The following is a 26,013-nucleotide window of genomic DNA, read 5'->3' as shown; positions in this document are numbered from 1 at the left end:
TTCTATGGGATTCATGTCGAGCCATCTGGGTGGACAAATCATTCGTTCGAATTGTCCAGAATGTTCTGACGTGGCACATTGTTATCCATCAAATTTCCATCGTTCTTTGAGAATATGAAGTCCATAAATGGCAACAAAATATGGTCTGCATGTAGCCGAACATATGCATTTCCAGTCAATGATCGGTTCAGTTGGACCAGAGAACCCAGTCCATTCCATAATATTCTGACATGGCGCATTGTTATCCAAAAAAGTCCCATCGTTGTTTGGGAGTATGAAGTCCATGAATGGCTGAAAATGGTCTCCAAGTAGCCGAAAATAAGCCTTCCAGTCAGCCATCGGTTCAGTTGGACCAGGGGACCCAGTCGATTCCACGTAAACACAGCTCACACCATTATGGAGCCACTACCAGATTGAACAGTGCCTGTTTGACAACTTGCATCCACGGCTTCGTGGAATCTGCGCCACACTCAAACCCTACCATCAGCTCTTACAAACTGGAATCGGGACTCGTCAGACCGAGGCACGTTTCTCCAGTCGTCTAGGTACAGCCGATACAGTTAAAAACGCAGAAGAGGTGCTGCAGGTAATGTCGCGCTCTTCGCAAAGGGACTCGTATCGGTTGTCTGCTGCAGTAGCCCACTGATGCCAAATGTCACCGCACCGCTCTAACAGATACGTTCGTCTTATGTCCTGCATTGATTTCTGTGGCTGTTCCTTCTTGTGTCGCTTGTTATTTATTTTTTATTTACTCTTCAAGTTCAGTAAGACCAAATTGAGGAGCAAATCTCCAAGGCCATTGAACGTGTCAGTATATGAAATACAACATAAACGTAATAACAGATAAAAATAAATGTTCATGAACCTTAAAAAAGTCAGTCCATGAGTTTAAGTAAACGCTATCAGCAATACAATAAAAATCAGCTTAATTTTTCAAGGAACTCCTCGACAGAATAGAAGGAGTGACCGATGAGAAAACTCTTCAGTTTCGATTTGAAAGCGCGTGGATTACTGCCAAGATTTTTGAATTCGAGTGGCAGCTTATTGAAAATGGATGCAGCAGTATACTGCACACCTTTTTGCACAAGAGTTAAGGAAGTCCGATCCAAATGCAGGTTTGATTTGTGCCGAGTATTAACAGAGTGAAAGTTGCTTATTCTTGGGAATAAACTAATATTGGTAACAAGAAACGACAATAAGGAATATACGTATTGAGAAGCCAATGTCAAAATACCCAGACTCGTGAACAGAGGTGAACAAGAGGTTCGTGAACTAACACCACTTATTGCCCGAACCGCCCGTTTCTGAGCCAAAAATATCCTTTTAGAATGGGAAGAGTTACCCCAAAATATAATACCATACGACAGTAGCGAATGAAAATAAGCAAAGTAGACTAATTTTCGTGTCGAATGATCACTCACTTCTGATACCGTTCGAATAGCAAAAATGGCAGTATTACGTCTTTGAATAATATCCTGAACGTGGGCTTTCCACGACAGCTCATTATCTATCTGAACACCTAGAAATTTGAACTGTTCAGTTTCACTAATCATATGCCCGTTCTGTGAAATTAAAATGTCAGGTTTTGTTGAATTGTGTGTTAGAAACTGTAAAAACTGAGTCTTACTGTGGTTTAGCGTTAGTTTATTTTCTACAAGCTATGAACTGAGGTCATGTACTGCACTATTTAAAACCGAGCCAATGTTGCACACAACATCCTTTACTACCTCGCTAGTGTCATCAGCAATCAGAAATATTTTAGAGTTACCTGTAATAATAGAGGGCATATCATTTATATAAATAAGGAACAGGAATGGCCCCAACACTGATCCCTGGGGCACCCCTCACTTGACAGTACCCCACTCAGACCCCACATCACAGCCGTTATCAAGATTGTGAATAATGACCTTTCGCTGCCTGTTGATAAAGTAAGCGGTGAACCAATTGTGAGCTATTCCCCGTATTCCGTAATGGTCCAACTTCTGGAGCAATATTTTGTGATCAACACAATCAAATGCCTCAGTTAAATTAAAAAATATGCCAAGCGTTCGAAACCTTTTGTTTAACCCATTCAGTACCTCACAGAGAAAAGAGAATATAGCATTTTCAGTTGTTAAAAGACTTCTAAAGCCAAACTGTACACTCGATAGCAAATCGTGTGATATAAAATGATCAATTATCCCTACATACATAGCCTTTTCAATAACTTTTGAAAACACTTATGGCATAGAAATAGGTCTAAAATTATCTACATTATCCCTTTCTCCCTTTTTATAAAGCGGCTTTACTACCGAGTATTTTAATCGCTCAGGAAACTGACCATTCCTAAAGGAAAAATTACAAATATGACTAAATACAGGTCTAACATATGCAGCACAGTACTTTAATATTCTGCTAGACACTCCATCATAACCATGAGAGTCCTTAGTCTTCAGTGATTTAATTATTGACTCGATCTCTCTCTTGTCTGTATCACAGAGGAGTATTTCAGACATCAATCTCGGAAAGGCATTTGTCAAGAAAGTTATATGATTTCGTTTAGAAACTAAATTTTTATTTAATTCACCAGCAATGCTCAGAAAATTATTATTAAATACTGTACATATATCTGATTTATCAGTAAGAGAAATATTTTTACTGCGAACTGACTTTATATCATCGACCTGATGCTGCTAAACAGACACTTCCTTCACAACAGATGATATGGTTTTAATTTTATCCTGTGAATAAGCTATTATATTTGCATCCACATACTCTTTGCTTTCCTGATAACATTTTTAGCAGCTTAGAATACTGTTTGTAGTGAGCTACTGTAGCTTGATTGTGGCTACTAACATTTTGATATAATTTCCTCTTGTTCTTTATCCCCGCAAGTCAGCCACACAGGCTGCCCATTACTGCTAGTATCCCATTTAGAATGTTCTAATGGAAAGCAACTCTCAAAGGTCATGATAAATGTGTTGAGGAAAGCATTGTATTTATCATCGATGTTATCAGCACTATAAACATCCAGCAACTCTTGTTCCTTGACAAAGTTTAAAAAACTCTGTATTGCTGTTGGATTAACTTTCCTACATAGTTTGTAATTAAATATGACCTTGGTTTGAGTACAAAAGCCTTTTAGTGTTAAAATTTGTGCATCATGGTCTGAAAGGCCATTCATGCTTTTACTAACATAATGCCCATCTAGTAATGAAAAATGAATAAAAATATTGTCTATGGCTGTGCTACTGTTCCCCTGCACCCTAGTTGGAAAAAACACAGTTTGCATCAGATCATATGAATTTAGGAGATCTACCGACATCCTTTTTCTTGCACCATCATATACAAAATTTATATTGAAGTCACCACATATAACTAGTTTCTGGTACGTCCTACAAAGTGAATCAAGAACCCTCTCTAGCTTCAGCAGAAATGCTCTGAAGTCGGAGTTAGGGGACCTATAAACAACAACAATCAGAAGTTTAGTTTCACTAAATTCAACTACCGATGCACAACATTCAAATATCTGCTCAGTGCAGTGACGTGTTACATCTACGGACTCAAATGGAATACCGTTTTTTACGTACAGAGCCACTCCCCCACCCCTCAAGGAACTCCTTGAGAAACAGCCAGCTAATCTGTAGCCTGGTAAAGGAAGCCTCTGAATTGTCAAATTATTTAAGTGGTGCTCTGATATAAGAATAATTTCATAGTGAACATCTATAAGCAGTTCACTAACTTTATCTCTAATACCTCGTATATTTTGATGAAATATGCTAATTCCTTCTCTACTTGGAAACATTACATCCTCAGAAGGTGAGCCCATAGTTAGAGGGACTTCCTTTAAGCAGGTATACCTATCAGCTGACTTCAATCTAAAAAAGGTGCACCTCTAACACCAACTACTACAGGAATTTTTCCATGAGTGACACCACCACCAACGACTACACAGTCACCTATAAGCTTAACCAGCATCCCCTTCCCATACCTATTGAGGTGCAGGCCATGCCTAGTGAAACCCGATCTACTGATAGGCCCATCTGGCACCACTGAGATGTGACCCATGCCTTCTGCCATCAGCGCCCTCTCCAGTCCCACGTTAACGCGCCTAACAGCCGCATTAAGGTGAGGTCGATCATGACACTGAAACAGTTGCACGAAATGCACATTAGTGCCACCAGTCTGAGTAGCTATCTTTACCAGATCACCACCTACATCATATTCCCCGTCCCTATCGAGACTGTTCCCTGCTCCATCCACTGTCACTACCAGATCCTTCTTCCTAAAATTCCTAGATAACTGCCCTAAGCTGTCAGTCACCTGCACTAGGCTTCACAATGCTGGTGACCTGGTACTCACTCCCCAGCACTTCCTGTAACTGATGGCCCACACCTCTATCGTGAGAACTACCTAGCAGCAGAACCTTCTTTCTGCTAGACTTTGCGACTAACCTAGGCCTCCTAATTGCTGAGGACTGATCCATGTTCCCTACATCTATAGCTACACTAGGCTCCTCTCCACTCACCTCTGACAGTTGGTCATATCTATTGCATGATCGCAAAGTAAAACTGTATGAATACCTCCTCTTCCTAGCTGCCTTCTTGCCAACTGCCAGTTCCCATTTCCCACCACCCCTTCACCCTCCTCAACCTATCTAGTTCCTCCTTTGCGCATTATAACTGCACCTGAAGGGCACAGATCTTACGCTCCTACTCCTCTATCAACTTATTTCTGCTACAGATCCTGAATTCACAGGAGAGGATCTCATTAAAATGACCACTGGCTTCCCCACTGCATTCCCCCCAATGAAAATACTTTGAACAAATCCCACACCGTAACCCACTACTGACAAACCTACGACAGAGCCCACACTTCTCGCTCATGGTAAAATTTTACAGTTATTGAAAAAACTATACGTCTACGTTACCAAAGTTCAGTTACACCAGTAGAACTATTTAAGAACTAACAATAATGGTCTCGAAATTCTCTTCCTATTAAGAAAGCAACTGCTCGTATTAATACTACTACACCACAGCTAATATCAATACCAACAAAATTTCACAAATTAGCTAAAACCAAAAAATTAAAACTACCACTGGAACACTAACAGAAGTTAAAAACACTGAATGAAAATTTTACTGAAATATTTCACTAGAAAGAATAATAAACGTCAGTTGGAAACTAAAGTACGAAATTTACTAAACGACGTTGACGCATAGAAAACTCTAAAGAAACACAGAGAGCGAACGATTACAAAAGTTTATTAAGTCGTTATTCCGCCACAAGCGGCACGCAACACCGCTGAAAAAAATTAAATTTAATAACTGTATTACAGAGCACAAATAAGTTTGTCAGTACTTAGCTTTATAGTCGCTACAACTGCAGTGCACGCCGCAAAATGTAAACACACTAGTGAGACGCGAGGCTTACACGCACAACGCAAGCACACTCACGAATAATAGACCACTCGAGTCAATAACAGGAACAAAGACTGAGATTAATGAAAATCCACTAATAAGTTACTTTTACGGCAAATATTAACACAAATAAAACTTTAAAATAAGTAAATGAAGTCTAAAATTATATAAAATATTAACGAACAATTTCAACAGCAGTGCAGCACACGTGACGTTACACCAAGGATTCTGTCTGTTTGCAAAAAAAAAAAAAAAAAAAGGCTCTGAGCACTATGGGCCTTAACATCTGAGGTCATCAGTCCCTTAGAACTGCTTAAACCTAACTATCCTAAGGACATCACACACATCCATACCCGAGGCAGGATTCGAACCTGCGACCGTAGCGGTCGCACCGTTCCAGACTGAAGCGCCTAGAACCGCTCGGTCACTCCGGCCGGCTGTCTGTTAGCACTGAGTATTCTACGGAAACTCCACTGCTCTTGGCCTTTAAATGAGGGCTATCGACCACTTCGCTGCCTGTAGTGAAAAGGAATGCCTGAATTCTGGTTCTCTCGGCACACTCTTGACACACTGAATCTCGGAATACTGAATTCCCTAACGATTTCCGAAATGCAATGTCTCTTATATCTAACTCCAACTATCATTCTGCGTTCAAAGTCTGTTAATTTCCGTCATGTGGCTAGATCACGTTGTAAACCGTTTCACACGAACTACCTGAGAACAAAAGACAGATCCGTCAATGACTTTCTCTTTATACCTTGTGTACGCAACACTACCGCCATCTGTATAAGTGCATATTGCTACATCATGACTTTGCTCACCTCAGTATACATTCGTATATACGTTCATTTTTATACACTACTGACCATTAAAATTGCTACACCAAGAAGAAATGCATATGACAAACGGATATTCATTTAACAAATATATTATAGTAGAACTGACATGTGATTACATTTTCACGCAATTTGGGTGCATAGGTCCTGAGAAATTAGTACCCAGAACAACCACCTCTGACCGTAAAAACGGCCTTGATACGCCTGGGCATTGAGTCAAACAGAGCTTGGATGGCGTGAACAGGTACAGCTGCCCATGCAGCTTCAACATGATACCACAGTTCATCAAGAGTAGCGACTGGCGTATTGTGACGAGCCAGTTCCTCGGCCACCATTGACCAGCCGTTTTCAATTGGTGAGAGATCAGTAGAATGTGCTGGCTAGGGCCGCAGTCGAACATTTTCTGTATCCAGAAAGGCCCGTACAGGACCTGCAACATGCGGTCGTCCAATATGCTGCTGAAATGTAAGGTTTCGCAGGGATCGAATGAAGGGTAGAGCCACGGGTCGTAACACATCTGAAATGTAACGTCCACTGTTCAAAGTGCCGTCAATGCGAACAAGAGGTGACCGAGACGTGTACCAATGGCAGCCCATACCATCACGCCGGGTGATACGCCAGTATGGCGATGACGAATACACGCTTCCAATGTGCGTTCACCGCGATGTCGCCAAACACGGATGCGACCATCATGATGTTGTAAACAGAAACTGGATTCATCCGAAAAAATGACGTTTTGCCATTCGTGCACCCAGGTTCGTCATTGAGTACACCATCGCAGGCGTCCTGTCTGTGATGCAGCGTCAAGGGTAACCGCAGCCACGATCTCCGAGCTGATAGTCCACGCTGCTGCAAACGTCGTCGAACTGCTCGTGCAGATGGTTGTTGTCTTGCAAACGTCCCCATCTGTTGACTCAGGGATCGAGACGTGGTTGCACGATCCGTTACAGCCATACGGATAAGATGCCTGTCATCTCGACTGCTAGTGATACGACGCTGTTGGGATCCAGCACGCCGTTCCATATTACCCTCCTGAACCCACCGATTCCATATTTTGCTAACAGTCATTGGATCTCGACCAACTCGAGCAGCAATGTCGCGATACGATAAACCGCATCTACATCTACATCTATACTCCGCAAGCCACCTGATGGTGTGTGGCGGAGGGTACCTTGAATACCTCTATCGGTTCTCCCTTCTATTCTAGTCTCGTATTGTTCGTGGAAAGAACGATTGTCGGTATGCCTTTGTGTGGGCTCTAATCTCTGATTTTATCCTCATGGTCTCTTCGCGAGATATACGTAGGAGGGAGCAATATACTGCTTGACTCCTCGGTGAAGGTATGTTCTCGAAACTTCAACAAAAGCCTGTACCGCGTTACTGAGCGTCTCTCCTGCAGAGTCTTCCACTGGAGTTTATCTGTCATCTCCGTAACGCTTTCGCAATTACTAAATGATACTGTAACGAAGCGCACTGCTATTTGTTGGATCTTCTCTATCTCTTATATCAACCCCATCTGGTACGGATCCCACACTGGTGAGCAGTATTCAAGCAGTGGGCGAACAAGTTTACTGTAACCTACTTCCTTTGTTTTCGGATTGTATTTCCTTAGGATTCTTCCAATGAATCTCAATCAGGAATCTGCTTTACCGACGGTCAACTATATATGATCATTCCATTTTAAATCACTCCTAATGCCTACTCCCAGATAATTTATGGGATTAACTGCTTCCAATTGCTGACTTGCTATATTGTAGCTAAATGATAAAGGATCTTTCTTTCTATGTATTCGCAGCACATTACACTTGTCTACATTGAGATTCAGTTGCCATTCGCTGCACCATGCATCAATTCGTTGCAGATCCTCCTGCATTTCAGTACAATTTTCCATTGTTACAACCTCTCGATATACCACAGCATCATCCGCGAAAAGCCTCAGTGAACTTCCGATTTTATCCACATGGTCATTTATGTATATTGTGAATAGCAACGGTCCTACGACACTTCCCTGCGGCACACCTGAAATCACTCTTACTTCGGAACACTCCTCTGCATTGAGAATGACATGCTGCGTTCTGTTACCTAGAAACTCTTCAATCCAATCACACAATTGGTCTGATAGTCCATATGCTCTTACTTTGTTCATTAAACGACTGTGGGGAACTGTATAGAACGCCTTCCGGAAGTCAAGAAACACGGCATCTACCTGGGAACCCGTGTCTATGGCCCTCTGAGTCTCGTGGACGAATAGCGCGAGCTGGGTTTCACACGATCGTCTTTTTCGAAACCCGTGCAGATTCATACAGAGTAGATTTCTAGTCTCCAGATAATTCATTATACACGAACATAATACGTCTTCCAAAATTCTACAATCCGACCTTTATCAAAGTCGGAAACGTGATGGTACGCATTTCTCTTCCTTACACGAGGCAACACAACAACATTTCACCAGGCAACGCCGGTCAACTGCTGTTTGAGTATGAGAAATCGTTTAGAAACTTTCCTGATGTCAGCACGTTGTAGGTGTCGCCACCGGCGCCAACCTTGTGTGAATGCTCTGAAAAGCTAATCATATGCATATCACAGCATCTTCTTCCTGTCGGTTAAATTTCGCGTCTACAGCACGTCATCTTCGTGGTGTAGCAATTTTAATGGCCAGTAGTGTAATTTGTACGGATTTAGTAGGAAAGTTGTTAGCTTGAAAAAGGAGGTGGTTCAGTTTTCTTCTAAATCAAACAAAGCACCGATTTTCATCACATTGATTTGTGCATCGAGTGGCTATAAACGGCCGTGATTTCATTGGCCGTGCTTTCAGCTGTGTGTTCCTCGGCCATTGTCGTCGAGTGCTGATCACGTTGCAATACCCGAGGAGCACTCGGCCAAAAACTCGTGGGTTTAATATGTGTGCATCTGAAAACTAGAGGTAATTTCAGTGGTAGCCTATACAGGGTGTTACAAAAAGGTACGGCCAAACTTTCAGGAAATATTCCTCACACTCAAAGAAAGAAAATACCTTATGTGGACATCTGTCCGGAAACGCTTACTTTCCATGTTAGAGCTCATTTTATTACTTCTCTTCAAATCATAATAATCATGGAATGTAAACACACAGCAACAGAACGTACCAGCGTGACTTCAAACACTTTGTTACAGGAAACGTTCAAAATGTCCTCCGTTAGCGAGGATACATGCATCCATCCTCTGTCGCATGGAATCCCTGATGAGCTGATGCAGCCCTGGAGAATGGCGTATTGTATCACAGCCGTCCACAATACGAGCACGAAAAGTCTCTACATTTGGTACCGGGGCTGCATAGACAAGAGCTTTCAAATGCCATAAATGAAAGTCAAGAGGGATGAGGTCAGGAGAGCGTGGAGGCCATGGAATTGGTCCGCCTCTACCAATCCATCGGTCACCGAATCTGTTGTTGAGAAGCGTACGAACACTTCGACTGTTTGCACGAGCTCCATCGTGCATGAAGCACAAAATGGGTCAAATGGCTCTGAGCACTATGGGACTTAACTTCTAAGGTCATCAGTCCCCTAGAACTTAGAACTACTTAAACCTAACTAACCTAAGGACATTACACACATCCATGCCCGAGGCAGGATTCGAACCTGCGACCGTAGCGGTCGCGCGGTTCCAGACTGTAGCGCCTTTAACCGCATGGTCACCACGGCCGGCCATGAATCACATATTGTGTCGTATATGTAAAGGCACATGTTCTAGCAGCACAGGTAGAGTATCCCGTATGAAATCATGATAACGTGCTCCGTTGAGCGTAGGTGGAAGAACATGGGGCCCAATCAAGACATCGCCAACAATGTCTGCCCAAACGTTCACAGAAAATCTGTGTCGATGACGTGATTGCACAATTGCGTGCGGATTCTCGTCAGCCCACACATGTTGATTGTGAAAATTTACAATTTGATCACGTTGGAATGAAGCCTCATCCATAAAGAGAACATTTGCACTGAAATGAGTATTGACACATTGTTGGATGAACCATTCGCAGAAGTGTACCCGTGGAGGCCAATCAGCTGCTGATAGTGCCTGCACACGTTGTACATGGTACGGAAACAACTGGTTCTCCCGTAGCACTCTCTGTACAGTGACGTGGTCAACGTTACCTTGTACAGCAGCAACCTCTCTGACGCTGACATTAGGGTTATCGTCAACTGCACGAAGAATTGCCTCGTTCATTGCAGGTGTCCTCGTCGTTCTAGGTCTTCCCCAGTCGCGAGTCATGGGCTGCAATGTTCCGTGCTCCCTAAGACGCCGATCAATTGCTTCGAACGTCTTCCTGTCGGGACACCTTCGTTCTGGAAATCTGTCTCGATACAAACGTACCGCGACACGGCTATTGCCCCGTGCTAATCCATACAACAAATGGGCATCCGCCAACTCCGCATTTGTAAACATTGCACCGATTGCAAAACAGCGTTCGTGATGAACACTAGCCTGTTGATGCTACGTACTGATGTGCTTGATGCTAGTACTGTAGAGCAATGAGTCGCATGTCAACACAAGCACCGAAGTCAATATTACCTTCCTTCAATTGGGCCAACTGGCGGTGAATCGAGGAATTACAGGTCATACTGACGAAACTAAAATGAGCTCTAACATGGAAATTAAGCGTTTCCGGACACATGTCCACATAACATCTTTTCTTTATTTGTGTGTGAGGAATGTTTCCTGAAAGTTTGGCCGTACCTTTTTGTAACACCCTACGAAACCATATATTCGTTTGGAAATGACCTATGGACCGGCTCAGCGAGGCTACTAATGATGTTGATCTAACCGAAACAACGCGTGGTGGCGCAGGTTCGTGGTGAACCACATCTTCAAGATACGCGGCCAGGCGCAGGTTGTGGTGTCGAGAGTGGCGCTGCGGCCGCGAGACACGCTGAAGGCGGTGGTGTGGCGCGCGCTGGCCGCGCTGCACAGCTCGCCGCTGCCGCTGCCCGCCGCCGTGCGCCAGCAGGTGGCTCGCCTCATGGCGCACGTGGCCGCGGGGGCCGCCGGCTGCCGCGCGCTCGCTCCGCGCCCTCTCGACGTGCTGCAGACGATGGCGGCCATCCGCGATGACGAGTTCCCCCGCGACGTGGTGCACGCGCGCGACACGCTCGCGAACGCCATCTCCTCGGGCAAGGTGCGCCTGCCGCCGTACGCCGCCGAGTTCTCGCCGGCCGACTACGCGCAGAGCCGGACTGCGGTGCTGCTGGCCTACCTGCAGCGCCTCAGCATGGTACTGCCCGTGGTGCACCCCGCCTCGCCCTACGTGCACACCCTGCTCGTCCACGTCAAGATGAAACACATGGTCGCCGGGGACCTCGTCTACGTCCCCTCGACACACGCGGACATCGCGATGCTGCTCAACGCGTTTGGGACCACGGGGATTGACCTGAAGGAGCTGAACGAGAACCTGTACGCCATCTTCCGCGATAAGATTCCCTGGCAACAGATACTGCACGACTTCCCCTACCACGCGTTCAGCCAGCCTAGACCCCTGCTGATGAAGATGTTGGAGACGCTCCTGCGCAAAAATTTCGATTTCGATTTGTGCCACAAGATCGCGATCAACTCATTCCTCGATAAAATCCGGAACTACGATCGCAGAATAGCAGAAGAAGCTGCCAAGGAAACGACCGTTCCCCTGCCTCTCGAAGATCACCACAACGTTACGACCACCAGGCCAACGAATGACACCGCCCTATTACCTGCTCCCCTCTCAGAGACCTTCAACTACTCCGATTTAGCATCTGACGGCACACTGCAATCCAAGCGTGTGGAATGCTGCCGCGCAGTGGACGAGATCACAGTACTGAACGCGACGACTCTCCTACACGCTCTACAGCCTGACACACCCTATTACATGTTCTCAGTGGTGTTCGACATCCTCTCAAAGGTGAATATCAAGTTCACGAATACAACAAAGAAAACCTTAGGTGAAGTTTTATCCATCGTACTTCAATATTTGATGGATGAATCGTGGCTTTCAAACGCTCAGAAAGAAATCCTCGAACTTCTAATCTCTAAGATAGAGTGGAGTCGACTGGGGGAGAAAGAAGCGCTCCTTACGAGCGTATGTCCTGAAGCAAAGCCTGTTATTGAACTTACATCAGAGCATGCAACGCTGCAACCTAAATCTAAGAGTACTACAGTTTATCGTACGACTACAACTATCCCAGGAACTTCAGCTGGATTAGAAACCAAGAAAACTACATATTGTACTGAAGCAGCTAGTGGTACAATGACTCCTGAAGCAACAATGACAGTGATATCTAGTACGCATCCTGTAAGAGAAGTAAGCCCTGTATCTGCAACTACTGTTACCAACCCAGCGACTACTCCTGTTGCAGGAACTAAACCTGAGCTCGTCACCATTACCCCACCTGCAGTTCTTACTACGCTTCCAGGACGAAATATCACTAGTGTGGTGACAGTGGAGACAGAGTCCGTTTGCACAGACATCAAGCCTGGGCTTAAGACATTTCTCTTACCTATTGGCTCTTTATTCCAACCGATAGCTACGTCTGGGTCGCAGGCAGAATTACTGAATTTGTTACAGTACTTCTCCTCTGCAAAAACACAGCAGCAGCTGAAAGGATTCGACTTTGAGAAGTACAGGGGTCGTAACGACTTGTTCTTCAAGATCTTAGAGTATATCGGCACCCAGTCGTCGCTGGATTCAAAGATACGAAGTCTATTCGAAAGTGTCCTTTCACGCACGAAACAAATTTTTGGAGGTATATCCCCAGATATTTACGTAGCGTGCAATCCATTAATGAAAGACACGCCTTCAGTCTCTCCACACGAGATGAATAACACACTATCAACCATTTCCACAACTACAGCTACACAAACAGTGCCATACTTCAAGCCTGATGGCAAACCACAGTCCTTTAAAAACGATGGGGAAGGAAGTAAAGATTGCAAGAATTGTGCTGAGGACAATGCAATAGTTGCAATTAACTATATCAAACTTCTAAATGATGTTGCGAAAGATGCCGATGTCGAGACAGTAAACTTGATACTCCATTTGCTGAGCCATCCCTTGAGAGAAAACGAAGATGGAAGAAACCACTGCCTGGAGAACTATCAGAGGAATAAAACTACAAAACCATGTTCTTTCCACAATGCTAAACTTGACGTAGATTCCTTTCTAGAACTAATAGACGACATTACACCGCCTGCCTCTGTTGAAGTTGTACGTACTTTTCTGCGTGAAGTAAAGCTAGATGACATATTAAAGAAAATCAATCTCATGAATTACAAGGTCCCATCAGAGTTCTTCACAGACCTACTGATAACACTGAAGAAAGAAATTACCTTAAATGCACAGGTGATCGAAGCTGTGGATGTCCTTCTGAACCACACTGATAAAATAAAGAAGGGCACTGCAGCCGCTCTAGTCATACTAGATTGTACTGCCGTCACACAAAACAAGCATCCGGTGCCAACTACTTACACAAGAAAAGAGACGTACCCACCGTCCTGCAAGGGAGTACAAATGATGGAAGCAGCCGCTGAAAAACCTGTGTGGCTAACGCACGACGATGACGTGTTTAAGGAAGGCACGTACATAAATCTCACGAAATTAGATATTACGGACGTTCAAACCAAGGGAGAATTAGTTACCAAGCTGTTTAATCACATAAAGTGCTATACAGATGTCTACGATGAAATGATACCAGCAATAGAAGCTATTAAGAAACACGCCCTACGTAGTACAGCAGCTGAAGAAACTATAGAAATACAAATTGTATGTGTTGAACCTCAGACCAAAACCGCAACAACTTTTAAAGCAACCACTGTCGAAACTAAAGGAACGATTCCAAATGGAATTACAATATCAGGGACTACACCAAAAACCACACTACTATTGACTGGTATAACACTGCCCCATTCATCTATAACCACACCACAAGGAACAGAAGGAAGAACAACAGTAACACATATTACGAATCAAATACCAACATCTGTGGGAACTAAAGGGACTACGACAATGGAAGTTGTAGAAACTGGAAATACATCCAAAGAAATTGTGCCATCAACGACTACAGCAGTCTTATTCACAGAGCTAGGAACATCATTGGGAACTGCGCAAACCACAATCAGCACATTGGGAACACATAATGCTACGGAAACCACTGTCAGAACTGAAGGAACCATTACCAAGGAAACCAAAGTAACAGGAACTAACTCAGAAGCCACAGTACTACCGACTGGTACATCATTATCTCATCAATCTATGACCACAACACCAGCAACAGAAGGAAAAACAGCATTAACACAGGCTACATATCAGATACCAACAACATCTGTGGGAACCGAAGGGACAACAGAGGTCGAAATTTTAGAAACTGGAACTACATCCAAAGAATTAGTAGCATCATCGAGTACATCAGTCCCACTAACAGAGCTAGGAACATCATTAGAAATTGCACCAACCACAATCAGCACACTGCTGACGCATACTGTAACGGAAACCACCGTAGAAAATGAAGAAAACATTCCTAAGGAAACGACGGTAAGACGGGCTACATCAGAAGCCACACTATTATCGACTGGTACATCGTTATCTCATCAATACGTAATCACAACACCAAGAACAGAAGGAACAACTACAATAACACAGACTACCAGTGAAATATCAACGACAACTGTGGGAACAGAAGGGACTACAGCAGTGGAAATTGGAGAAACTGGAACTACATCGAAAGAATTAGTGCCATCATCGAGTACATCAGTCCTATTCACAGAGCTAGAAACATCAGCTGCACCAACCATAATCAGCACAATGGGAACACATACTGCATCGGCAACCACTGTCAAAACTGAAGAAACCATTCCCAAGGAAACCACAGTAACAAGGACTACATCAGAAGCCCCAGTACCACCGACTGGAACATCATTATCTTATGAATCTGTAACCACAACACCAGGAACAAAAGGAACAACAACAGTATCACAGACTACATATAAATTACCAACGACATCTATGGGAACAGAAGGGACTACAACAGTGGAAATTGTAGAAACTGGAACTACATCCAAAGAATTAGTGCCATCATCGAGTACATCAGTCCTATTCACAGAGCTAGAAACATCAATTTCACCAACCACAATCAGCACAATGGCAACATCTGTCAAAAATGAAGTAAACATTCCTAAGGAAACAACAGTAACAGGGACTACAGCAGAAGTCACTGTACTATCGACTGGTACATCAGTACCTTATCAACCTGTGACCACAAAACCAGGAACAGAAGGAACAACAACAATAACACAGACTACATATCAAATACCAACAACATCTGTGGGAACAGAAGGGACTACAGCAGTGGAAATTGTAGAAACTGGAACCACATCGAAAGAATTAGTGCCATCATCGAGTACATCAGTCCTATTCACAGAGCTAGAAACATCAGCTGCACCAACCATAATCAGCACAATGGGAACACATACTGCATCGGCAACCACTGTCAAAACTGAAGAAACCATTCCCAAGGAAACCACAGTAACAAGGACTACATCAGAAGCCCCAGTACCACCGACTGGTACATCATTATCTTATGAATCTGTAACCACAGCACCAGGAACACAAGGATCCACAACAGTAACACAGACTACATATCAAAGACTAACAACATCTGTGGGAACAGAAGGGACTACAACAGTGGAAATTGTAGAAACTGGAACTACATCGAAAGAATTAGTGCCATCATCGAGTACAACAGTCCTATTCACAGAGCTAGAAACATCAACTGCACCAACCACAATCAGCACAATGGGAACACATACTGCTACGGCAACCACTATCAAAACTGAAGGAACCATTCCCAAGGAAACCACAGTAACAAGGACTACATCAGAAACCACAGTACCAACGACTGGTACATCGTTATCTTATGAATCTGTAACCACAACACCAGGAACAAAAGGAACAACAACAGTATCACAGACTACATACCAATTACCAACAACATCTGTGGGAACAGAAGGGACTACAACAGTGGAAATTGTAGAAACTGGAACTACATCGAAAGAATTAGTGCCATCATCGAGTACATCAGGCCTATTCACAGAGCTAGAAACATCAACTGCACCAACCACAATCAGCACAATGGGAACACATACTGCTACGGCAACCACTATCAAAACTGAAGGAACCATTCCCAAGGAAACCACAGTAAGAAGGAATACATCAGACACCACAGTACCATCGACAGGCGCATCGTTATCTCATGAATCTGTAACCACAACACCAGGAACAAAAGGAACAACAACAGTATCACAGACTAAATATCAATTACCCACAACATCTGTGGGAACAGAAGGGACTACAACAGTGGAAACTGTAGAAACTGGAACTACATCGAAAGAATTAGTGCCATCATCGAGTACATCAGGCCTATTCACAGAGCTAGAAACATCAACTGCACCAACCACAATCAGCACAATGGGAACACATACTGCTACGGCAACCACTATCAAAACTGAAGGAACCATTCCCAAGGAAACCACAGTAAGAAGGAATACATCAGACACCACAGTACCATCGACTGGCGCATCGTTATCTCATGAATCTGTAACCACAACACCAGGAACAAAAGGAACAACAACAGTATCACAGACTAAATATCAATTACCCACAACATCTGTGGGAACAGAAGGGACTACAACAGTGGAAATTGTAGAAACGGGAACTACTTCCAAAGAATTAGTGGCTTCATTTAGTACATCAGTCCTATTCACAGAGCTAGAAACATCAATTTCACCAACCACAATCAGCACAATGGGAACACATACTGCTACTGAAACCACTGTCAAAACTGAAAGAACCATTCCTAAGGAAACAACTGTTACAGGGACTACATCAGAAGCCACAGTACTATCCACTGGTACATCGTTATCTTACCAATCTGTAACCACAACACCAGGAACAAAAGGAACAACAACAGTATTACAGACTACATACCAATTACCAACAACATCTGTGGGAACAGAAGGGGTTACAACAGTGGAAATTGTAGAAACTGGAACTACATCGAAAGAATTAATGCCATCATCGAGTACATCAGTCCTATTCACAGAGCTAGAAACATCAACTGCACCAACCACAATCAGCACAATGGGAACACATACTGCTACGGCAACCACTGTCAAAACTGAAGGAACCATTCCTAAGGAAACAACAGTAACAGGGACTACAGCAGAAGTCACTGTACTATCGACTGGTACATCAGTACCTTATCAATCTGTGACCACAAAACCAGGTACAGAAGGAACAACAACAATAACACAGGCTACATATCAAATACCAACAACATCTGTGGGAACAGAAGGGACTACAACAGTGGAAATTGTAGAAACTGGAACTACATCTAATGAATTAGTGCCATCATCGAGTGCAGCAGTCCTATTCACAGAGCTAGAAACATCAACTGCACCAACCACAATCAGCACAATGGGAACACATACTGCTACTGAAACCACTGTCAAAACTGAAGGAACCATTCCCAAGGAAACCACAGTAACAAGGACTACATCAGAAACCACAGTAGCATCTACTGGTACATCATTATCTTATGAATCTGCAACCACAACACCAAGAATAGAAGGAACAACAACACTACCACAGACTACATATCATATACCAACAACATCTGTGGAAACAGAAGGCACTACAACAGTGGAAATTGTAGAAACTGGAACTACATCCGTAGAATTAGTGCCATCGTCGAGTTCATCAGTCCTATTCACAGAGCTAGAAACATCAACTGCACCAACCACAATCAGCACAATGGGAACACATACTGCTACGGCACCCACTGTCAAAACTGAAGGAACCATTCCCAAGGAAACCACAGTAACAAGGACTACATCAGAAGCCACAGTACCATCGACTGGTACATCATTATCTTATGAAACTGTAACCACAACAAGAAAAACAGAAGGAACAACAACAGTATCACAGACTACATATCAAATACCAACATCATCTGTGGGGTCGAGAGGGACTACAGAGGTGGAGATTGTAAATAGTGGTAATACATCGAAAGAATTAGAGCCATCAACCAGTACTTCAGTCCCATTGACAGTAACTTCAACATCACAAGGGACTGCACTAGCAACCAACGGAACATTAGGGACATATACAGCAATGCCTACCACCATCAAGACTGATGTAACGTTTCCACAAGTAACCCATAGAGGTATTACAAGTGCATCAAGCATGGGACCATCTACCACTTCGGGTAGGAAAGTTTGTGATTTTAGTATTCCGAAGCCTTGTGTTCCAAGAACTGCTCTAGGTGTGATAGCTGTAAATGTGCCGTCATTACTGGAAATTGTGGATTTTCGAGGTGATCAATTGTTTTACAAGAAATCTATTCAATTATTAACTGGTACAAACGTAACGCTTATCCTTCAGCATTTAGATATGGCGCTCTACAAGACGAAGACAGAGCTTCTCTATTCAATAGCTCACTTTTTAGTAGCAAGCTCGGTAGTTGACGATGAGGAAGTAAACTTTCTCATGAAAATATTGAATAATATTAGAACAGATTACTTAGGAAGAAAAGAACCTGAATTTTTAGTTGTATGTTTCCAGCAAGGGGAAATAATAAGACAAGAACATTTTCGTTGTGAGAATGAGTATGCTACTATGATAGATGTGTTTCCTATAGACTCCTTACTCTGCCCTTTGAAGGAAAACACTCCTCTTGCTCTTGTACAAAACGCTTATCATCTATTCCTCAATGTAGATGTTTCTCTCTTACTGAACGGACTGCAAATTGAAAATTTTCGAACCAAGGCGCAACTCCTCGAAGGGATACTGATTTTCCTTATACCAAGATTTACACAGGACGAGTATGTACGCTTAGTAGCTCAGTTGATTCAGTATATTAACTACAAAGGATGTGGTGCAGAGGACATACAGTTTGAAACAAAATGCTCCATGATTTCAGAGCACGGTTGCTTCAAGCGCAATGTTATGTCAACCACGACCACTACTTCACAACAGCGAACTGAGACATCCACCAAACAAATAGCTTCAGTGGGGACTACGCATAGACAAATTGATGAAACTGAGACTACATCTCAAGAATTTACGCCATCAGCGAGTACATCAGTCCTATTCACAGAGCTAGGAACAACATTAGTATCTACTCCAACCACAATCAGCACAATGGGAACGCATACTGCTATGGCAACCACTGTCAAAACTAAAGGAACCATTCCCAAGGAAACAACAGTAAAAGGGACTACGTCAGAAGCCACAGTACTATCGACTGCTACATCATTATCTTATCACTCTGCAACCACAACACCAGGAACAGAAGGAACTACAACAGGAACACAGACTACATACCAGACACCAACAACATCTGTGGGAACCGAAGGGGCTACATCAGTGGAAATTGTAGAAACTGGAACTACATCCAAAGAATTAGTGCCATCATCGAGTACATCAGTCCGATTCACAGAGCAAGGAACATCATTTGGAACTGCACCAACCACAATCAGCACACTGGGAACAAACGCAGCAGTTGTAACCACTGTCAAAACTGAAGGAACCATCCCTAAGGAAACAACAGTAACAGGAGTAACAGGGGCTACATCAGAAGCTACAGTATTATCGACTGGTGCATCATTATCTTATCAATCTGAAACAACAAAATCAGGAACAGAAGGATCGACAAGAGGTACAGACACTACATATCAAAAACCAACAACATCTGTGGTAACAGAAGGGACTACTACAGTGGAAATTATAGAAACTGGAACTACATCGAAAGAATTAGTGCCATCATCGAGTACATCAGTCCTATTCACAGAGCTAGAAACATCAACTGCACCGACGACAATCAGCACAATGGGAACAAATACTGCTACGGCAACCACTGTCAAAACTGAAGGAACCATTCCTAAGGAAACAACAGTTACAGGGACTACATCAGAAGTCACTGTACTATCGACTGGTACATCAGTACCTTATCAATCTTTGACTACAAAACCAGGTACAGAAGGAACAACAACAATAACACAGGCTACATATCAAATACCAACAACATCTTTGGGAACAGAAGGGACTACAACAGTGGAAATTGTAGAAACTGGAACTACATCGAAAGAATTAGTGCCATCATCGAGTACAACAGTCCTATTCACAGAGCAAGGAACATCATTTGGAACTGCACCAACAACAATCAGCACACTGGGAACAACCTCCGCTACTGTAACCACTATCAAAACTGATGGAACCTTCCCTAAAGAAACAACAGTAACAGGAGCTACATCAGAAGCTACAGTATTATCCACAGGTCCATCATTATCTTATCAATCTGTAACCACAACACCAGGAACACAAGGATCCACAACAGTAACACAGACTACATATCAAAGACTAACAACATCTGTGGGAACAGAAGGGACTACAACAGTGGAAATTGCTGAAACTGGAACTACATCGAAAGAATTAGTGCCATCATCGACTACAACAGTCCTATTCCCAGGGCTAGAAACATCAACTGCACCAACCACAATCAGCACAATGGGAACACATACTGCTGCGGCAACCACTGTCAAAACTGAAGGAACCATTCCCAAGGAAACCACAGTAACAAGGACTACATCAGAAACCACAGTACCATCGACTGGCGCATCGTTATCTCATGAATCTGTAACCACAACACCAGGAACAAAAGGAACAACAACAGTATCACAGACTAAATATCAATTACCCACAACATCTGTGGGAACAGAAGGGACTACAACAGTGGAAATTGTAGAAACTGGAACTACTTCCAAAGAATTAGTGGCATCATTTAGTACATCAGTCCTATTCACAGAGCTAGAAACATCAATTTCACCAACCACAATCAGCACAATGGGAACACATACTGCTACTGAAACCACTGTCAAAACTGAAGGAACCATTCCTAAGGAAACAACTGTTACAGGGACTACATCAGAAGCCACAGTACTATCGACTGGTACATCGTTACCTTATCAATCTCTAACCACAACACCAACAACAGAAGGAACTACAACAGTAACACAGACTGCATACCAGACACCAACGACATCTGTTGGGACCGAAGGGGCTACAACAGTGGAAGTTGTAGAAACTGGAACTACATCCAAAGAACTAGTGCCGTCCACGAGCACATCAGTCCTATTCGCAGAGCTAGAAACATCACATGGAACTGCACCAACCACAATCAGCTCAATGGGAACACATACTGTTATGGCAACCACTGTCACAACTGCAGGAACCATTCCTAACGAAACAACAGTAACAAGGACTACATCAGAAACCACAGTACCATCGACTGGTACATCGTTATCTTATGAATCTGTAACCACAACACCTGGAACAGAAGGAACTACAACAGTAACACAGACTACATATCAAATACCAACAGCATCTGTGGGCACAAAAGGGACTACAACAGTGGAAACTGTAGAAACTGGAACTACATCGAAAGAATTAGTGCCATCATCGAGTACATCAGTCCTATTAACAGAGCTAGAAACATCAACTGCACCAACCACAATCAGCACAATGGGAACACATACTGCTACTGAAACCACTGTCAAAACTGAAGGAACCATTCCTAAGGAAACAACAGTTATAGGGACTACATCAGAAGCCACAGTACTATCCACTGGTACATCGTTATCTTATCAATCTGTAACCACAACACCAACAACAGAAGGAACTACAACAGTAACACAGACTGCATACCAGACACAAACGACATCTGTGGGAACCGAAAGGGTTACATCAGTGGAAATTGTAGAAACTGGAACTACATCGAAAGAATTAGTACCATCTACGAGTACTTCCGTCCCATTGACAGAAACAATAACATCACAAGGGACTGCACCAACTTCCAACAGAACAATAGGGACATATACAACAATGGCTACCACCATCAAGAGTGAAGTCACATTTCCACAAGTTACCCATACAGGTATTACAAGTGAGTTAAGCACAGGGCCAGCTACCATTTTGGGTACTAAAGCCTGTGATTTTATTATTCCTAAGCCTTGTGTGCCAAGCACTGCTGTAAGTGTGATAACTGTAAATGTGCCATCCTTGCTAGAAATTGTTGAGTTTCAGGGTGATGAAGTGTTTTACAAAGAAGCCATTCAATTATTTACTTCCAAAAAAGTAACACTTCTCATTCAAAAGTTAGACTTGGCACTCTACAATACAAAGACGGATATTTTGCATTCTATATTTAAGTTTTTAGTAGCGCAGTCACTAGTTGACAATGAAGAAAGAAGAATCCTCACAAAAATAATGAGTAATATTAGGAAAGATTACTTAGGAAACCAAAATCCTGAATTTTTAGTCCTTTGTCTCAACCAAGGGGAAATAATAAAACAAGAAAATTCCCATTGTAGTAATGAGTATGCTGATTCGATAGATGTTATTCCTATAAACTCTTTGCTCTGCGCACTGAACGAAGAAACACCTCATGCACTTATACAAAACGCTTATCAAATGTTCATCAATGTAGACGTTTCTCTGTTATTGAATGGAATACAAATAGAAAGTTTTAGAACCAAGGCACAACTCCTTGAAGGGGTACTGTTATATCTTAAGCCAAGGCTTTCACAATCCGAGTATGGACGACAAGTGGCTCAGCTAATTCAATACATTAAGCACACTGAATGTGGTGCAGAGTATATACAGTTCAAAACAAAATGCTCCATAACTTTAGAGAATGGTTGTTTCAAGCGAACTGTGCTGACTGCAACACCAGAGACAGTAAGAGGAACTACATCTGAAGCCACAGTACTATCGACTGGTACAACAATATCTTATCCATCAGTGCCCACAACACTAGGAACAGAGAGAACAACAACAGTAACACAGACTGCATACCAGATACCAACAACATCTGTGGGAACTGAACGGACTACAAAAGTGGAAATGGCAGAAACTGGAACTACACCCAAAGAACTAGTGCCGTCCCCGAGTACATCAGTCCTATTCACAGAGACAGAAACATCATTAGGAACTGCACGAACCACAATCAGCACAATGGGAACACATACTGCTACAGCAACCACTGTCAAAACTGAAGGAACCATTCCTAACGAAACAACAGTAACAGGGATTACATCAGAAGGCACAGTACTATCGACTGGTACGTCATTATCTTATGAATCTGTAACCACAACATCTGGAGCAGAAGGTCCAAAAACAGTAACAGGTACTACGTATCAAACACCAACATCAGTGGGAACTAAAGGGACTATAACAGTGGAAGATGTAGAAACTGGAACTACATCCAAAGAATTAATGCCATCATCAAGTACATATGTCCTATTCACAGAGCAAGAAACATCAAATGCCCCAACCACAATCAGCACAATAGGAACACATAATTCTACAGCAACCACTGTCAAAACTGAAGGAACCATTCCTAATGAAACAACAGTAACAGGGACTACATCAGAAGCCACAGTACTATCGACTGGTACGTCATTATCTTATGAATCTGTAACCACAACACCAGGAACAGAAGGTCCAACAACAGTAACAGAAACTACGTATCAAATACCAACATATGTGGGAACTAAAGGGGCTACAACAGTGGAAGTTGCAGAAACTGGAACTACATCCAAAGAATTAATGCCATCATCGAGTACATATGTCCTATTCACAGAGCAAAAAACATCAAATGCCCCAACCACAATCAGCACAATGGGAACACATACTGCTACAGCAACCACTGTCAAGACTGAAGGAACCATTCCTAAGGACACCACAGTAACAGGGACTACATCAGAAGCCACAGTACTATCGACTGGTACATCATTATCTTATCTATCTGTAACCACAACACCAGAGACAGAAGGCACAATAACAGTAACAGAGACTACGTATCAAATGCCAAAATCTGTGTTAACCAAAGGAACTACAACAGTGGAAGTTGTAGAAACTGGAACTACATCCAAAGAAATTGTGCAATCAGCCAGTACAGCAGTCCTATTCACAGAACTAGGAACATCATTGGGAACTGCACCAACCACAATCAGTACACTTGGACCACATACTGCTACGGCAGCCACTGTTAAAACTGAAAGAACCATTCTTAACGAAACAACAGTAACAGGAAGTTCATCAGAAGCCACAGTGTTATCGACTGGTACATCATCTTATCCTTATGCAACCACAACACCAGCAACAGAAGGAACATCATCAGTAACACAGACTATGTATCAAATACCAACATCTGTGGGAACCAAAGGGACTACAACGGTGAGTGTTGTAGAAAATGGAACTACACCCAAAGAAATTGTGCCATCAGCGAGTACAGCAGCCTTATTCACAGACCTAGGAACATCATTGGGAGCTGCACCAACCACAATCAGCACACTGGCAACACATACTGCTACGGCAACAACTGTCGATACTGAAGGAACCATTGCTAAGGAAACCACGGTAACAGGGACTGCATCAGAAGCCCCAGTGTTATTTACTGGTTCGTCATCATCTTTTCCATCTGTAACCACAACACCAAGAACAGAAGGCCCAACAACAGTGACACAGACTACGTATCAAATACCAACACCTGTGGGAACCAAAGGGACTACAACAATGGAAGATGTAGAATCTGGAACTACATCCAATCAAACTGTGCCATCAGCGAGTATGGCAGCCTTCTTCACGGAGCCAGGAACATCATTTGGAACTGCACCAACCACAGTCAGCACACTGGGAACACATACTGCTACGGCAACCACTGTCGTAACTGAAGAAACCGTTCCTAAGGAAAAAACAGTAACAGGTACTACATCAGAAGCCACAGTGTTATCGTCTGGTACATTATTATCTTATCCATCTGTACCTACAACACCAGTAACAGAAGGAACAACAACAGTGACACAGAGTATGTATCAAACACCAACATCTGCGGGAACCAAAGGGACTACAACAGTGGAAGTTGTAGAAACTGGAACTACATCCAATCAAACTGTGCCATCAGCGAGTATGGCAGCCTTCTTCACAGAGCCAGGAACATCATTTGGAACTGCACCAACCACAATCAGCTCAATGGGAACACATACTGCTATGTCAACCACTGTCGAAATTGAAGGTACCATTCCTGAGGAAACAACAGTAACAGGGACTACATCAGAAGCCACAGTTTTATCGACTGGTACATCATTATCTTATCCACCTGTAACCACAACACCAGCAACAGAAGGAACAACTACAGTACCACAGACTACGTATCAAATAACAACGTCCGTGAGAACCAAAGGGACTACAACAGTGGAAGTTGTAGAAACTGGAACTACATCCAAAGAAATTGTGCCATCAGCGAGTACAGCAGTCTCATTCACAGAGCTGGGAACATCACTGGGAACTTCGCCAACCACTGTCAGCACACTTGGAACACATACCGCTACGGCAACCACTGTCGAAATTGAAGAAACCATTCCTAAGGACACCACAGTAACGGGGACTACAACAGAGGCCACAGTGTTATCTACTGGTACATCATTATCTCATCCATCTCTAACCACAACACCAGGAAAAGCAGGAACAACAACAGTAATACAGACGACATATCAAATACCAACAACATCCTTGGAAACCAAAGAGACTACAGTAGTACAAAATGTGGAAACTGCTACTACTTCCAAAGAATTAGTTCCATCATCGGGTACAACAGTCCTATTCACTGCGCTGGAAACATCATTAGGAACTGTACCAACCACAGTCAGGGCACTGGGAACAC

This window comes from Schistocerca nitens, chromosome 9, assembly GCF_023898315.1.
Source record: "Schistocerca nitens isolate TAMUIC-IGC-003100 chromosome 9, iqSchNite1.1, whole genome shotgun sequence".
NCBI classification, from domain to species: Eukaryota; Metazoa; Arthropoda; class Insecta; order Orthoptera; family Acrididae; genus Schistocerca; species Schistocerca nitens.
Note: the sequence above shows the minus strand (reverse complement) of the source record.